This window comes from Lactuca virosa, chromosome 4 (assembly GCF_052849685.1).
Source record: "Lactuca virosa cultivar CGN04683 chromosome 4, Lactuca_virosa_CGN04683_v6, whole genome shotgun sequence".
Lineage (NCBI taxonomy): Eukaryota > Viridiplantae > Streptophyta > Magnoliopsida > Asterales > Asteraceae > Lactuca > Lactuca virosa.
Genome location: NC_136429.1, coordinates 318,941,533 through 318,960,563, shown reverse-complemented (window position 1 = coordinate 318,960,563; position 19,031 = coordinate 318,941,533).

Here is a 19,031-nt window from a genome sequence, read left to right as displayed (position 1 = left end):
CCTACCCACTACATTTTCAAAGATTGCATGAAACGAGATTAGTTTATTTTGGCCACCGAAGACTTCTCCTCCAGATATGTTGATTATTGTATCCCATGAACCATTCATACGTTGTGTGTGTGAATCCACAGTAATAATGCCTTTGATAATTCCATGTACATCCTTCATATTCAAACAAAATCCATCAAAAACAGATATAGTTGGAATAATTTAATTAAGTACCTAAAAAATCTCAGCACAACCATGATACAGTACAACCCGGGTCATTACATAAATAACAATGTATTTACCTGTAAGCATCCATCATCAGCAATAACTAGTTCATCTACAAAGTAGCATATGAGAGCTGGAAGAAAATGATGTATATAATAGTATGGAGATTGTGAGTTAAACACTTTAAATGAAGGGATTTCTTTCTTTCTTATGGCTCCTTTATGGGTTTGGGAAGGGTTTTTACAGTTGAGATATCATTTGCTAATGCTGCCATGAACTGATCTTCATTGTAGAGGTAGGCAAAACTCTTAAACTCGACACTGCAAAAAACATATAAAATTATAAAATTATAATGCTCGTGTTCAGTACACTATTTACACATATACCATTTCAACCTATTTAATCAGTTTAAAAAATAGAATGAAAACCTGATTCCCTTGCTGCTTGTAGTTAACTGTATCTCTGGAATCATAAGTGTTGCATTTAAAAGCCAAGCAATAACAATAGCATCACAAATCTACAAAAGGATAATCGTTTAAGGTAAATAAGAAATACAAAATTATTTGTGTTGAATGCGATGCTTTTGAATAAGAACAATCACCGAGCTCTTAATCTCATGTGGCTAAAGATCATAGGCGAAATTAAAAGTTCTTAGTTCACCGAAACCGATTGTACCTAAAATCCAACATAACTAAGCTATCAAATAGAACATAAAAAAGCGGATTGTGAAAAGAATTTGAACAATTGAAACTAGGAACCCTAAAAACGAAATTAAAGAGATGGAAAATAAGAATATGTTGAAGTCGCTAGTATCTTATGTGATGATGTGAGTGTGCGACAACAGGGGGGAAGAAGGATGTGTGCTACGATCAAAAGGAAGCTGGATACGGAAGGAAGTTGAAACCTGATGCGTGTATGTATGCGATAACAGGGGAAGAACCAACTAGAAGCAGCGATTGATTGGATGTAGGGATTGAATGCAACGATCGGAAGTATCACGGAACATAAGGCTCGATCGTGATTTAAGAAGGTATGGGGGAAAACGCTATTTTGGCAGAATATGATCGATAATGTTGTGAATTGTCTGTTGTATTGGAAATTAGGAGGAAGGGTATTATAGTCCATTCATAATGTATTTTAATTATAATGATTTAATTTTATGAAAAACATTTATAAATCAATAAAAAATACCAAAAATAGATTTGGGTATATACGATATTAAAAAACATTATTTGTTTAGGAAGGACGTATACCAAATTCTACCTATCTTAACCCTCATCCATAAAACATACACATAAGATGCACGAGCATACAATCATGGACATCAACTTTTACAACTAAACATTAGGAAGGGCAAATACGATATTTAGAGTTTAGGCCGGACAAATACGATATTTAGCTGTTTAGGAAGGACGTATACGAAATTCTACCTATCTTAACCATCATCCATAAAACATACACATAAGATTCACGAGCATACAATCATGGACATCAACTTTTACGTCCAAATAATATAGGGAAAATGTCATTGTAGCCCCACGAACTTTCACATTTTGGTTTAAAAGGTCCCTTATGTTATTTTTTGGCTTTATAAGGGCATGAATTAACATTTAACCAGCTAATTTGGGATTTTGACCCAATTCAACCGGTTTCCTTGCCTAATCATCATCCAACTAATTTAGCGACTCAACCCACCTGACTCGGATTACACGTCACCGACTCACGAACGAGTTGGCTTGCTTGGGCCCTAAGGGTTCAGTGGTCCCCTACCATATAATTGAAGGGTCTGCTGGACAAAACCCTAAACTTTTGTTACCACTTTCGGCCAAACACTAGCTTACAACCAATAATACAATACTCCCTTTGCCCTTCACTGTCTTCCATGGATCCTACCCCACCACCATCACCAGATACTATAAACTCCAATAACTCGATAAGCTCAACATACGGGCTTAACTTGAACGATTTGCACACGATCTTATGTGACTGTGGTGAAAAGATAGCTGAGCAAAAAGGTCAGGTGGAGCGTATGAAGGAGGAGATGGGTCGCGATTACTTTCATTCTAGGGTGGATGTCCTCAACATGCAGCAAAGGTTCGAACATGTTGAGAAGCAGATTAAAGCAATTGCACTGTTGGCTGTGGGTGTTGTCGTCGTGATGCTCCTGCTAATGATTTTCATCATTCACTTGATAATCAGCAAGTGAATCTCATGGAAGTGGTTTGTAGTGGTATGCTAATCTAGTTCTCGTAATCTACTGTTACGTTTAATGGCGTTTCTTGTTATATATGTTATTAGGATTATGTGTGTTCGTTTGTGTTAGTGGTAATCCAGTTTGTGTAGGTAGTGGTAGTCCAGCGGTGGTTGTAATGGTAATTTTTGGATTTATTTTGAAGTCTTGCTTACCTGTAACAGGCGTTTTAGTATGATCTTGATGAAATGTAAATTGAAATGAATGGGTTATAATTTGTTGCATTCATTGTTGTTGATTAAGGGTAACGATTTGGTTGCCTTAGTTAATGATAATTAATTATGTTTGGTGCACCAACTATGACAGATGTGCATGAGGTCAAACAAAGGGGTATTTTCGGCATTTCCTCTTTATAAGTACTTTACTTCCTTACTAGACAGTAGCTTTCTTTTTCGCTGTGATTTTTTGTATTCTGAAGTAAAGAGCTCTCGGAATTAACGAAGCAAAAATGGTGAAATGCTCGTGAGGATGTGTCGCCATAATAAGAATGTCTTCCACTCCTTCCAACCCTGGAAGACCCTTCTATGCTTGCCCCACTAAGGTGTGTGTTAGTTTGTTTATTAGGCGATTGTAGCCCTAATTTATTTGTTTGTTCCATTCTCATTTTCTCACTCGAAAATTGATTTTGGTAGCGACCTCGTAATGGTTTTATTTATGTGGGTAGAAGAAGCAGACACTAAGAATATGAGTGTTGAAGCAGTTATGCTTGCAGGTTTGGCTAGGTCAAAAAAGAAGTTTGAATCAAATATTTTGAAGCTGAAGATGTGTTTAGTTGTTAGTTGGATTGTTTTCTTTAGCATAATTGTTTACAAGTTGTAATAGTTTGCTGTTGTTAATATCCTTTTAATGGAAAGTACTCTATTATCCATGTACCTTTATTTTTATTTAATCATAAAACAATGGGTAAGTTAGATAGGATGCCATGTTAGATTCGTATTTTATTTGTTGATAATGACATTGGAAATAGCTTCAACAATAATAAATGGGACCATATTCAACTAGAATAAATGGGACCATAAGCAGTTTCTCTTAAACTAATGTCAAAAATGGACCCCAATACCATGCACGTCCATAACTATAACACACAATCATAACCACATTCAAACCATTAACATTACAAACATTTGTACATAACACCAAACATCCAAACTTATTTCGCAACATCACAAATACATAACACCAAACATTCACACTTAATCCGAAACATGACAATTGGATCCTAAATAACAAGTACATAACACCAAACATCTACACTTAATCTGAAACTGAAATTGAAATTTAATACCTATTCAAGTTCCATTGGCTTGTCAATAGTGTTGCCTTCCCCATTTTTACCCTCAACCCGTCTAGCAAGTTTTTTCTTGATTATTCTTTCAGACTTCTTTCTTTTCTTGATAATTACCTTCTTACCCCTACCTCCTTTCTCATCTTTACCATCCATTGCCTTCTTACCACTGCTTCCTTCCCCATCATTACTATTACTAACCTTATTACCCCTAGTTCCTTGCTCATCAGTAACATCCATTGCCTTCTTACCACTTCTTCCTTCCCCAACATTACCATCTGCTCTCTTCCTTTTATTTACCTTGAGTTTTATTGGTTTTTCAGCTTGAGAACATGTAACCTCGTTATGTCCTACTTGCTCGCATCCACTACACATAATTTTTTCCCAATCTTTGACAAAATATGTCTTGCACCCCTTTCACTTGCATCCTTTCTTCTATTAACTTTTGGTCTACCTGACATTTTTCTCTTCAATGGTGGGAAAGGTGCAATGAATTCAGTAGATGGCCACATGTTGCTACCATTCATCCCACGCATTGGATACTTGTAGGTGTTCTTATAAATTGCTCCATAGTACATTGGACCCACATAATTACCAACATCACTATTAAGTTATGAGATAGTTGCCACTGAATGCACACATCCATACCTATTTAGTTGCCACACTCTACATGAACAAGTCCTCTTATCTATATCCACAACATAAGACTCTGCCAAATTTCTTGTTTCAAACTGGTTTAAACCAGTTGGTAAAACCTGTCAATACATATTTCAATTGTATACAAATTAGTATATAGTGTAATTAATCATTTAAAATTCAAACATAAAGGTAATACATTTAAGCTCTTTTCAACTGATTCAGTAGTATTGTAATAGCTGGACATGGTTTATAATCAGGCCATGAACAACCTTTGATGGTCAGATTGAATTGCCTCTCCATAACATACAACCTAATTTCTTCTAACATTGTGATTATTGATTTTTTTTCTTGCATCTCTAATGACATTGTTAAAACTTTCAGATAATCCATTTTTAACTGCATCAAATATCTTCCCCTCTTGAAAGAAAGCACTACACCATGATTTTGGGTTCTTTTCCATAAGGTAATTAGATGTTGTATGATTAAGTAGTTGTATTTCCTTCATGGCCGCATTGAATAAAGGCTCACTTGATACCTTGCATGCCTTCTAAAACATCCTCTCATAATGTACACCACTGAATCTTTTCCTAAAGTTGGCAACAATATGCCTTGCACACTGTTTGTGTTCAGCAGTAGGCAATACCTCCTTCACAGCCTCCAATAGCCCCTACACAATTTAAATTCATCTGTTAAGAAAATATAAATTCATTAAGAAAAAACATTAAGTTGTTTAGTAAGTGATATACCTTATGTTGATCTGACATCAGGGTAATACCAAAACCCTTTTCCATTTCTAGATCATCTTTAAGATTCTCCAAAAACTATTCTAATTTTCTTTGTTTTCCTCACAAACAACTGCCCATACTATTGAGAAAATATGATTGTTAGCATCTCTTCCAACGCCACATATAAACTCTCGACTACATAATCCCTTTAAGAAACAACCATCCAGGTTTATTACTCTTCTACAAATTCCTTTCCAACCTTGTTTCAGCCCCTCAAAACATATATAAAACTTAGTAAAATATGTCTTCCCATCAAGCATACTGTTGACATCCATTTTGATAGTTGATCCTGGATTGGATCTTCTTATCTCTTCACCATATGACCAAAGCTTGGCATAATACTCAACTAGTGTGCCTTCAATTAGTTCAATTGCATATTTCTTTGCTCTTCTACACTGTCCCATACTCACATCAATTCCAAATTTTTGTTTCACTTCTTCCTTGAGTAGCCTAACACTCATTTTTTGTTTTTGTAAGAATTGTGTTGTGAAATGGCTACCAATCCATGCATAGTTCACAATTGACCCCATTTTAAAATTTCTTGCACAATTATGCTCATCTATAAGAGACTTAATCTGGAAAGATTTTTCTTCACTCATCCATGAAGCCTACAATCTAAACTTGCATTTCCCTTAACAACATTTAACTAAAAGCCTCCTACTATCATTTTCTTGTAGAATAATTGATACACGTTAGCAGCAGCATAATTACACAACATATGTTTTATCTATTTAGGACTTTCAAATCTCATTCTTAACACAAGTTTTGCTTTTTCCAATGAACATTTTCATTAAAAGTTGTTACCTCCTCATGAATTGGCTCGTTTTCATCCATTTGATCATATGGATCCTTGTTAAGACCGCTGTCGTACACGATTTAAACAAATAAATATAATAAATAAACTGCTTTATTGCACTAACAGGTAGTACAGGTAAGCAGGGTCGGATCCTCAGGGACACGTCCTAATGTTTACACCTCTTGCGTATGGTGTGGTCTAATTCTTGATGAATGCAATAAACATAAAAAGGGGGGGTTTATTTCTGAAAATTAAACTAATAGAAATCGAAAATGACAAAAGAAGAACTAAATTTAAAGTGGTGAAAATTCAAATAAGAGAAAGCAATTCCAGTTTCGCGGTGACTCCCATAATCATATAATTAACCTTTCAACACAATATTTGACTATGCACTTCTTTAAAATGATACTAATATTCATTTACAAGCTCTAAAGACCTTTATTACAAAAATTCATTTAATCAAAATAAGTTCTTTAAGTTAAATCTATCTTTTTACTAAATTAACCAAACAAACTCTTGATTAACAAAGATAAGTTGCATTAGACACAGTGTAATTCCCAGTAAAGTTCAATACCTCTCATAAGCTCGGAGGCGTTAAAACTTGTTTCATCATTTCATATTAGACTTAACCCTAATCTCAGAATTAATCCAATATATGTCACTTTTTACTAGTTAATCTATACAGTTACGGATCTAAACAATTAGATGACTAGAATGATTCACAAACAATTTAAGTGGCCAACAGAAACTGAAATCAAAATCAAACACTCAATTTAACACAGAATTGATCAAACTAAACAGTAATCATAGTCAAACATAGTACCTAATGATTAATCATACGAAAAGGTTACGTCTTGCGAAACTAAAATCTGAGTTTTTAGCCCGACATGGCTAAAAACAAATTACAAATAGTGGAAATAGAATCTAAACGACAAATCTTAGTAAACTACGAATAGAAATCGAATAGTCTCCTTTAGATCTGCGTTCTTCACTTGAAAACCTCTAAAAATCGCCTCTGAATCACTAGGAATCGCCAATTAGGGTTACTGGAAGAGTATCAGGCTGTATTTATATGTCTAGCTGTCAAAACGTCGTACCTGCGATCGCAAAGGGCATACATGTGATCGCATGTATCACCCAAAACGTGTTACGGGATGTTTTTAATGAGCTACGTTGCCATTTCGATGCAAATTGACCAACCTGCGATCGCCAACGCACAACCTGCGATCGCATGTTTCTTTTTTCCTCAGCTGATGAATTTTTTGGCTCGACAAAACCTCGAAAGCAACCTGCGATCGCAAGGAGACAAGATGCGATCGCATGTTACTTTCTTTGGCTCTTTTGATCGTCGTTCCTCCTTCCAAGCAATTCTTGATCATTTCCCGGCATCCCTCCTTGGTCTAGACTCCATTTAAGCTCCAAAGCATCCACAAACGCATCTCGAACTTGCGCAATCATCCATGTGCTCCAAATGGCCCTGAAAAGTCATAACAAACGTGAGCAGTACGGGCATTCTTCAAAATAATCATGAAACACGAAATACATAATAATAATCGGGAATTACTTAGCTTTTTATAATTAAATACGTAGGAAATTATGCTAAAAGATGCACATAAAATGCATCTAACAAACCTCCCCAAGCTTAGACCTTACTTTCCCTCCAGTAAGGAAACGATAACTTTGGAAACGGTTGAGACTAAGGGTAATAAAGGAATAACCTAAACACACGTCAACTTGAAAATGACAACCTAAATAACAAGAGCTACTAAAGCTAAACATAAAATATACATGCAAAGATAAAGAAAATAAACAATGAACCAAAATAATATGCAAATGAAAAAGGAACAACTAAAATGAAACATGCTTTTTTTTTTTTTTACTTTTACATTTTATCCTTATTCCCAAAGTAAGGAAGACCACAAAACGGTGTAACACAATAATCCAACTCTAGTTTTATTTAAACTTTGCACCTTAACTAACTTTATGAGCGAAAATAACATAGTCCGGATCTCATGTCCTTAAGACTAGATGGCCAAGAATCAGAATCGACGCATCCTTAAGAACCCGCACGACCAAATCAGCTTTCGCCGAAGCAGCAAGGGCCAACCCCCGTAGGAGCCCGAGCTCTATGCTTTCACTTTTTCGAGAGCCACAAGTATCATATCACACAGTTCTTTATTCGCCAGATGTAACTTTGGAACGGCTTCTAACTTGATTGAACTTTGATTTATACTTCGTTTTGAGCTTGATTTCTTCAATCTCTCTCTTTTTTTTTTTAATTTCTTGAAGTTTCTTCACTTGAGCGCTTGAAATTCTTTGATTTGGGTACTAGATATAACGTTGTACCCTTTCTTCATTTTGACTGTGTGGATCTAATACTTAAGCTCTCTATTACCGCGAGGGGTAACGCGTGTCAACAAATAGGGCCATGTTATGTGGGTTCAGAGTTGCCGATAAAGATTATTTTTAAACATTAATATGCAAATCATCCTAGAGCTGTTATTACCGCCCAAAAAACGTTTCAGTCAGCTATTTTTATTATTATCTAAGGTCGGGGTCTCGAATCACGGTGTCTTGGGTCCCCTGGTTATGACAGCTGATTCTACACTTCCAATAAGAATCAAGTCGCTTCGGATTTTTTTCATTTTCAATTCTCAATATCCCACTTCATGGAGCTATCGTATGTAAAGAATGTCATCATCTCGTACAATTTTTTTTATGCAAATGCATAATGCAACAAAATGAAAATATTTTACAAAAACTAGGAAGAAATAAAATGACAAATAAATGAAACATAAATGAAAAATCTTTTTGGATTTTTTTTTAACTTTTTAAATTTTTTTTCTTTTTTTTATATAAAAAGGACAAAATAAAAACTTTTTACAAAAAGATAGGAAATCCCCTCCCCAAGATTAAAATTAAGCATTGTCCTCAATACTTAGGGAGGAGTGGAAGACGACTACTCGGACGGGGGAGCATAGCGACGGAAGAATTCGTCGTGGAAATCGTCGAAATCGTCGCGCAGACCTAAGAGCTCGTCACGATAGTCGGTAACATGAGTGCTATATTGCTGATAGTCGAGGCGAAGACCATTCATCGTCTGCTGAAGGGAAGCAATATCCTGACGGAGGTCAAGATAATGCTGGTAAGTGAATGGGGAGTTGGGGTCAGGGTGAGATGGCTGGGTGGGTGGGGGCTGATCCTAAAAGTTAGTCTGCATAGGATCAGGCTGGCTAAAGGATATAGGTGTGTCGTCTGCATAGTCTGGGTGCTGAGTGGATGAAGATGGTCGATCAGACTGTGGACGTTGTGCCCTACATGGGCGAGGAGGTGGTGGGATGTTCGAAGGAAGCACCCACACAGTCTAGCTAATGGGGTCAGCGAAAGCTATGACATCAGGTCCAGTGACCTTGAAATAAAGGGAGCGACCCTGCATCCAAACATACCCACCTGGGGCAGTACGAAGCATGTGCATAGCCCGAAGGGTCTGCAGGGTCAAACAGAAAGAATCACCCATGAAAAAGGTGTACCCCGGAGGAGATGGCACCGCGAGGGCGTGGGCAATGACAGAAATCAAACCACCACAGCGAATTGCACCGCCGGTGCGAAGGGCTATAACTCTATGGAACCGTCTGATGATAATATCACCAAAATGCGGGCGGTGCGACCCGGTGATCATCCACCACAAAAGAAAAAGCTCGGCTTTGCCGGCTTTCGTAGTCTCAATATGTGCGTAAATGATATTGCATATAATTTTCAATGCAATTTTGAGAACAGGGTGCACAATACTGGTCTGGACGGACTGGGCGGAATCGTAAGACTCCGAACCGGTAATGGAGTACCAAAACTCACGTACGTCAAAAGCAGGGGCGGGCTGGGATAAACAGGTGATAGGGGTATGGAAGAAAGTACATAACTGGTCGACGTGAATAGTGTGAGGGGTGCTAAAAATACAAAAAGCTATGTTTCCCTCATAATTTACCTCACTAAGCATGGCTAAAAACTCTCGGGTCAATAGGGGACAAGTGGCAAAATCTGCAGATAATAGGCGCTCCCAGCCAATATTGGCAAAAAGAGCGTGAAAACCATCATAAATATGGAGTTCCTGCATTTATGTGCGGCTAGGGGCCCAGGCTTGTGGCATAATCTCGCGGTCAAGAAGCCGCTGGTAACAGTCAAGTGTGGCCTGTGAACCTAAATCTAGAGTGACATTGTCTACCTGGACCGTGTATGACGGGTCTGAGGCGTCAACCTGTCTGCGTGAACGGGGGCATTTTGCAAGGTGAATTGGGACAAGGTAGACACAATTTCCAGGTAAAAAAAAAAAATAATAATAATAAAGCAAAAATAAGTATTTCTAACTACTCCCAAACGACCGCACAAATATATAACAAAAACAGAAATTCAGTTTCAGAACGAAAATACCTGACTGTGCGTTGAGCAGCAGTATATTTTTCGTGCCGAAATTTTTTTTGATTTTTGAAATTCCGTTCGGATGAATCTCTTCTGAATTGCATCGTGAGCAAACGTTTCTACTTTTCGTGGCCTGCGGATGACTAACGGAACGTAGATCTGAAAAAGAAAGTCACAAAAATTCAAATTTCAAAATGAACAAAATGAGATTTTTGGAGAATTTCAACCGTGAAAACATGATTTCATTACCGTTTAGATGTTGTAGGAGTAAAATGGAAGAGATTGATACCTTATTTGCTTGATTTGGAAGAAAAATGAGCGATTTGGGTGTTTGTTGGTGAAAGAACTCGAAAATGTAGTGGATTTCAGAGAGAATTTTTGGAGTGTGGTGGTTACAAATGAGGCTGCGATCAGTATTTATAGCAAAAAAAACACAACCTGCGACCGCAAGGGGGGAACCTGCGATCGCAGGTTTTTAAAAAATGAACGTTTGGCGCTTTTCTCGTGGCAAGTAACGTCTAGATGATAAGAAACTGATACATGCGATCGCAAGGGGGGAGCCTGCGATCGCAGGTTTTGAAAAATGGCCTATAATCAATTATTCAATGTTCAAATGTGAGCCACGAACAAAAACGAGATACATGCGATTGCAAGGGGAAAACCTGCGATCGTAGGTTTGCTAAATTATACTCCAATCGATTTTAAAATTGTTCAAAAGTGTTCCAGACTCTAAAAACTGATACATGCGATCGCAAGGGTCGAACCTGCGATCGCAGGTTTGCTATTTTCTTGAAAACAGTTCCAAAAAAAAAACCTCGATGACTACCTGTGACCCCCAAATGTATAACCTGCGATCGCAAAGACTGAGCTTTCGGTCGCAGGTTCCACGAAAACTGTATTTTTCAAGTTTTTTTCAAATTCTCTCTGTTACTTCTTATTTAAAAAACCCGATTCAGTTAAAAAGGGACAACCTAAGTAGCTAAAAACACACAAAAATTAAAAAGAAGTTTCAAAATAAAACAAAACCAAAACAAACGCCCGGGTTGCCTCCCGGCAAGCTGCCCATTTTTACTGTCGTTGGCTCGACGTTGTTACTTGGTTTCCTCAATTGCGGTAAGTCGGCACCTCGACTACCTCCACTTCTTCATTTGTAACTTGAAACCCTTCGTAAAATGGTTTGAGACGGTGACCATTTACCTTAAAAATCTTTCATGTTTGTTCACTCTTAATTTCTATATCACCATGATCAAACACGTTAGTAACAACAAAAGGTCCCAACCAACGAGACCTCAATTTACCGGAAATAAGTTTGAAACGAGAATGGTATAAGAGTACCTTTTGACCGGTAGTAAATACCTTTCGCGAGATCATCTTTTCGTGAAACACTTTCGTCTTCTCCTTATAGATTGATTCGTTCTCGTACGCATCGTTCCAAATTTCTTCTAACTCTTGGATATCCAATCTTCTTTTCTTGCCAACTTCATCCATGCTCATATTCAAATTTTTGACAGCCCAATATGCTCGATGCTCCAATTCAACTGGCAATCGACAAGGTCTGCCAAAAACTATTCGATATGGGGACATACCAATAGAAGTCTTGTATGATGTCCGGTGAGCCCATAACGCATCATCGAATCGAATACTCCAATCTTTCTTGACCGGATTGATGGTTTTCTCTATAATACCCTTAATATGTCTGTTTGAAGCTTCAGCCTGCCCGTTGGTTTGCGGGTGATATGTTGTGGATACCCGATGTGTGACACCATATTTCTTGAGAACTACTTCGAGGGTGCGGTTGTAGAAATGCGTGCCCCGATCACTAATAATAGCCTTTGGTGTCCCAAACCTAGCAAATATATTTGTCTTGACAAAATCAACCACAACCTTGGCATCGTCTGTTCGTGTAGCTTTTTCCTCGACCCACTTGGACACGTAATCCACAACAAGTAAGATGTACACAAACCCGAAAGAAGGCGGAAACGGACCATGAAATCTATACCCCAAACGTCAAAAATTTCACATACCAAGATCGGAGTAAGTGGCATTTGATTACGAGATATCAAAGACCTAGTCATTTGGCACCTTTCATGTCACACCCCGCTAAAGCGGAAACACGAGGCATGGCAGTATAAAGGGTTTCATAGCAAAAGTTAGAAGACAACACCAACCATAGTATTAAAAATCTTTACAATTTACAATGGTTTGAACAAATTTTAAAAGAAATAACAATGTAAATTGAAATACAACACATGCGAATGCTCCTAACAATGATGTGTCCCTAAGTGCCACTTACTCGATGATTCCTGAAAAAGCATGTAAAACGAGGGTCAACTATAAAAATAGTTGGTGAGTACTCACAGATAAACAAAATAATACTGGTTCCATGAATTGAAATCAAAGTTTTGATAAAAGTTTCCAACAATAAAAGTATATTGTTAAAATAAGTAAATAAGTTTGTAAAAACAAAGTTCTTTGTCATCATGAGAGATAAGGTATGTTGCCCAAATAAGATGCAACATTCATATTCTCATGGAAGATAAAGTTCGTTACTCAAACGAGTAAACAAGTTTCATTGCTAAAATGAGCAATCAATTTCGTTGCTACAAGGAGCAAACAATTTCATTGCTAAAACATGTATATAAGTTTTCAGTAATAAAAGTTCGTTGTTGTAATGAGAAACAAAGTTCATTGCTATAATTAATAACAAGTTTATTGCTATAACGAGAAACGAGTTTGTATGTGTATGAGCAAACAATGAGTCTCAACCAAACCTATGACTGAAGCCCTATCAAGATCTATGCTTATCGTTCCATAGATGAATATGGTATCATGCACTCCAGCAATAGGGCGAATGAGGAGTTGTCAATTCCTAATAGCGCTATCCATAATGATCATTGGCTCAAAGAGTTAATGGTTAGAGATAAGGGAAGGGCCTTAGTACGATAAGTTCTCATGTTCCGTGTTGCATAGACATACATAGAGAGACATAGCAATAAAATAGCAATCATGTTTGATACAAATCAATTTAAATACAACATTCAAATAATAGTTTTTCGGGACATGCTTTTCCACCCCAAAACATAAAAACTGAAAATAGGGGAGTACGTGAATACTCACAATGCATTTAGATGATGCAAATGGTGCCTTGAACTATGTTCCACGTGTACCACTACCGATTCCTACAATAATGGTATTCGCTAGTGAGTCTCTAATCGAAATCTAACACTAGTATACTTACTACTACAATAGAATTATGCCAATAATGTGTCAAAATTTAATATTGATAAGTTACAAACATTTTTCTGTGGAAATTAAGTTTCAAAGAATCAATTGTTATATAACAATTTAAGTGGAAAATTTCCATTATTGAAATGTTAATAATTAACATTTTAGAGGTGTTCCAATGATTAAATATTCAAAACTAAATCAATTTAGTTCTAAACTTTCCCAAACTTTGCATTTAAGTTTTAATTGAATTCAAAGACCTTAAGATAAATTTTCTCGAATTTTTGATTTGTCTGACTATTTTTCACGATTTTAGTTTCTTCAATAACCATAAAATCTTGAAAAATAATAAACAGTTAATAAAAATTACCAAACTTCAGATTTTGGTTCTAAATGTACTAAAAGACTTCTAGATAAATTTTCATGGAGTATGAATATGTATAACCATTTTTCATATATTTAATTCTCTAAATAGATACAAATTCATGAAAAATAGAAATCAGTTTCCAAAATTACCCAAACTTTTTGTATTACTGTTATTAAACATTATTAAGCTGGGAAAAATATAAAAATTGATTTCTAAACTATTTAACCCAATTTTATGATTTTTGAGCATTTATTCTAATAAAAATTGAAATAAATAGAAAACAGTTTCCAAAATTGCCCAAAATTTTTGTAACACTTTTATTACACATGTAGAAGCTGTGAAAAATATAAAATATATTTTTCAATTAGTCTTTCTATTTTTCTTTGTTTTATCCTCTTAAATAATCATTAATTAGAGAATAATTATCAAACAGTTAAAGTAAATTACCAAAATTTTTGTACACTTCATTTACAGAGTAAATAATCTGGGAAAAATACCAAATGTGGTTTTTATATACTGAAATCCGATTTTGTGTATTTAAGTGAATTTAATCTTAGAAAATAGGAGAAAAATAGTATACAGAAGAGAAAAATCATCACAAATTTTATGTAGCCTCCTAATGTACTAAAAAGTGTTCTGGTAAATGTTCATGAATTTTGGGTGAGCAGAACTATTTTTTCTATTTTTAGGCCATTATAAATACAAAAATCGGGGAAAAATAGGAATGCATTATGAAAAATTCTGAAAATATTTTTCTAAGTCTTATACCTCTGGTAGAAGCTGCGAAAATTGTTATACAGCCTTTTCCAATTGTCTAAAGTGGTTTTATGATTTATTGGGTCTAAAAAAAAAGAAAATTCAAAACCATATTAAACAGTAACAAAAGTCATTGAAACTTCATGGGAGATGTTTATTAGCTTAAAGAACCATCCAAGAATTTTTCCAGAATTTATTTACTAGTGTAAGTATTTTATATGATTTAACACTCTATTTTCTTATTATTTTCATATAAAAATAAAGAAAATATATATTGAGCTGAAAATTTCCAGAATGCATCTTCATACAATTTAACAACAATGAAAAATTGTTTTCTTATTTTTGATGTTGAAAACCATGCCTAAAGACTCAATAAAATGTATAGAGAAAACTTGGTTCTTGTGATTTATGTAAAGATTATTGATGTTACTTTGACAATTTTTGCAACATGTTACAAAGACTTTTGAATCAAGATCTTTTTGTTCCTATTAATACATGATATTAAGAGTTTAAAATCATTTTTGAATGATTTGTAGTGATGAATAAGTCCTGTGAACATGCAACACAAAACAAATGTTCATAAGGAAAGTGCTGTTTGAGCAACAGTTTTATAAAAATTGGTAAAAATCGAAATATTGGAATTTTCCAGTGAGGTCAGATGGGTTTGAAAGCTAACTCAAAATATTATATTTCAGAAAAAGAATCACGAATTTTGGCTAAGAAATGAGTGAGATATGACAGTTTAAAGTCAGGTAAAGAAATCTGGCAGATTGCATGCATGATGATTGGTTAGAAAAGTGGGTTTTCATCATTTCGTTGAGTAAATCTTTTCAAGTATTTTAAATATATCATGATAAACTCATATTTTAGTCATGTTTCCAGAGATCAAAAGATTAAAACTTATCAAAATGTATACATGCATTTATGAACAAAATTTTGTTTCTCAAAAACTCTTAACTTGAGTTTGATGTTTAATCCTTAAAATCGATTTTTGCACTAAGATCATGAACATGCAACCTTGTTTATCATACATGCATGGTGTTAAAACACATCCATCATGTTGTAAAAACCATTTTAACAAAAAGAAAACAAGTTTGAAGAAGATGAAGAAGGAGAAAGTGTAAGAAAAAGAGCAAAACTTGAAGGAAAAGTGAAGTAGAAATCGATTTTACCTTCAAGAATACCACAAGATGATGAAGATTTCGAGTTTGAGGAGTGTTCTTGGGTTTGTTTTCTGGAAAATTTCTTGGTTCTTAGAGGGAGGAAGAGAGAATGGAGTGGTGTTTGGAGAGAAAAAGTAGAGAGAAGGTAGAGAGAGTTTTCTAGAGAGAGAAAGAAGAGAGATGTGTGTATGTTGGAGAATGAGAGTGTGAGAGAGATATGGGGAGAGAGGGATCCGATTTTAGGGGAGGAGAGGCTCTCTCTCTCTTTTTTCTTCTATAAAAATTCAAATCTTTTATAAAAATATCCAACTTTTTATAAAATGTGCACCTTAACCTAGTTTTTATGCATAAAACTCTTGATTTTTGACTTATAAATCAAGGGTAAATGTTAATAACTAAATCTTTATTTTTCATTGAATTTTATTTCATAATAATTATTATGATAAGATAATATTATAAGGTTCATAATTGTTTTTTATAGGATTTTTAAGGTTAAAGTTTATAAATATGAGTTTTTAGGGCTTTTAGGGTTTTGGAGTTTAATAAACTTTGAATATCAAAATAAATAGAATATTTGAGACTTTAAATTATCTTATGGTATTATAACTCTTTTATAGTTATAAATAATGTTTGTAATTTATTTTTATCGGTTTATTGGCATTCTATGTAGTGATTCCGAGATTCAAGCGAAATTGAGGAATCAAGTATACTAGTCCTAGTCTTCAAATTTGACTTAAGTTTCTATGAGACTTTGAACTAACTTCTACTTCTAGGTCAAGTGCATGATGTGTGTACATGATTCATGAAATATTGTTCGAGTCAAAGAGTGATCCAAATATGGATAGTCACTACAGTTTAGTAGATGTAGAATTCACATATCAAGGTGAAATTGAGGAATCAAGTATACTAGTCCTAGTCTTCAAATTTGACTTAAATTTCTATGAGACTTTGAACTAACTTCTACTTCTAGGTCAAGTGCATGATGTGTGTACATGATTCATGAAATATTGTTCGAGTCAAAGAGTGATCCAAATATGGATAGTCACTACAGTTTAGTAGATGTAGAATTCACATATCAAGGTGAAATCTAAGTACACCATCCATTGTTTCTATCTGTTTCCAAGTTTCTAGTAGGTTATAACTTAGCTTCTAATTACTAAGTCTAATATGTGTTGTGCCTATATGTGTAACTAAGTTTAGTCAAATCTAAAACCGACTCGAATTTTGACGACTGTCACAGTCTCCCCCGGTTGAAAGAATTTCGTCCCGAAATTAAATTCGTGACGTATTCTATTAGAACTCAGCCGAATACAATTGTATCGTTCGGGAGGTGGTGACTTGAAGTGTTCTTTGATTATTTTGGGTTTATTTCCTCAAAGGAAGAGCCCAATTCTTCAGCTATAGTCAAGTTAGTGTTTCCTTAATTCGAGTTCTTTCGTCTAGATTATGGAAAATTTGGGTCGTGGAATCATGATCCAACCATAGCGACCTATTCGAAAAAGATCATCTAGTTAGATATTATCTGAATTAAGAGAGCGGTAGAAGTTTTGCTGAAGCACCAACTGCACTGAGCGTTAAATCCGCATTGATGCTTAAGTCGCATTCTAAATTAGCACTAAGTGTAAATTCGCCGCTTAAAAAAAAAGAGATTAGGAACAATTTGTTCACTTCCGGGTTGACTACTACATCTGGAAAAGATATATTTTGAAATAAGAAGGGGTAGCACAAATGAAAATAAATGATCAAGGGTAAGTTCCTAAAGATACGTACTAAGGGTAGGCAACGAAGTTTTGGTACCTCTCGAATGTAAAGGCTTTTTAAGTGTCGTCTACAAAATAAATTACGAAATTATTGAGGATCTCCGAGACTATAATTACTACTACAGTTACTCTTACAATAATAAAACCTTATTCGAAGAATAAATATATTTAGAGAGTCATTTTTGCAAATGGAGGCGATGAAAGTTTATGAGAAATTAAATTATATTGTGTAGATAGCATTTTAAGTGCTTAGAAGTGATAAAAATCTCACTGTTATCAAAATGTGTGTTTAGAAATGATAATTAATCTCACTATTATGAAAATGTGTAATAATTCCAAGATAATGAAGATACATGTGTGGCGATCCAACGGAGTAGTAAAATAATATAAAGATTAATTAAGGTTAAAGGTTTAAGTCGTCATTAAAGGAATTTGTATAGAAATATTTGTATTAAATTTTTGAGAAATTGTCCAATTGTCTAAGTCAGAACAAATTCAAGTTTACGAGGAGTCAGAATATTTATGAAAACAAGTTTGAGAGTTTAGGAACTCACTGAAAATTGCAAAGTAGAATGTTATTTTTAAGAAATGAATAAAAATACCGATCATTGAAAATAGTGCATTCTTAGTTTAGTGTTTCTACAAAAACAATCATTTAGAGAATATATCATAGTAAAATTCAAGACTTTTGATGTATTTAAAGAAAACAAGAAGCATAAGAAAATGTATTCTTTCACATATATTTTACGGATTTAGAAAAATGATAAGAACAATGGTATTCATCTTGTGTATTAATTGTAAGAAAAATACAATGAAAATTACATTTTAAATCAAGTTTCCGAATTCAGAACGAAAGAGAAAATGTAAATAAGGATCACTTGTTTATAGTAGATTTCAAAATAAAAGCAAGATGTATATGATAAAATGCGTAATTGAATATAGCAAAGTTGACTAAATCAAAATTATGTCTCACGACTATACACGTATTAATCGCTCAAAACAAAAGTGTAGACTTCTAGTCTTTATGTGTACGAACATGATACAACGAGAAGCAAAATAGACAGAAACAAAGTTAGACAATGTATTATGTTACTATCATGGGCGTGCGAGATCTAAAATCAGAAGGAGAGCGAGAAATCAAGTTCGGAGGAAAGAAAAAGGAAGGTAGCGGCAACAATGATTGTTATTGTTAAAATTTTAAGAACAATACATATAGGTAGATTTAAAACCAGGTTGAGATATATTTCAAACTTCAATATTTGATGTATATTGATGATTAAATAGACATGTGGGAGTTCTAAAGTGTTTGCTAAGGATTGCTAAAAATTCATAAGTTACATATTAAGTTAAACTCCATTTATGAAAAAGAAGAAGCCCT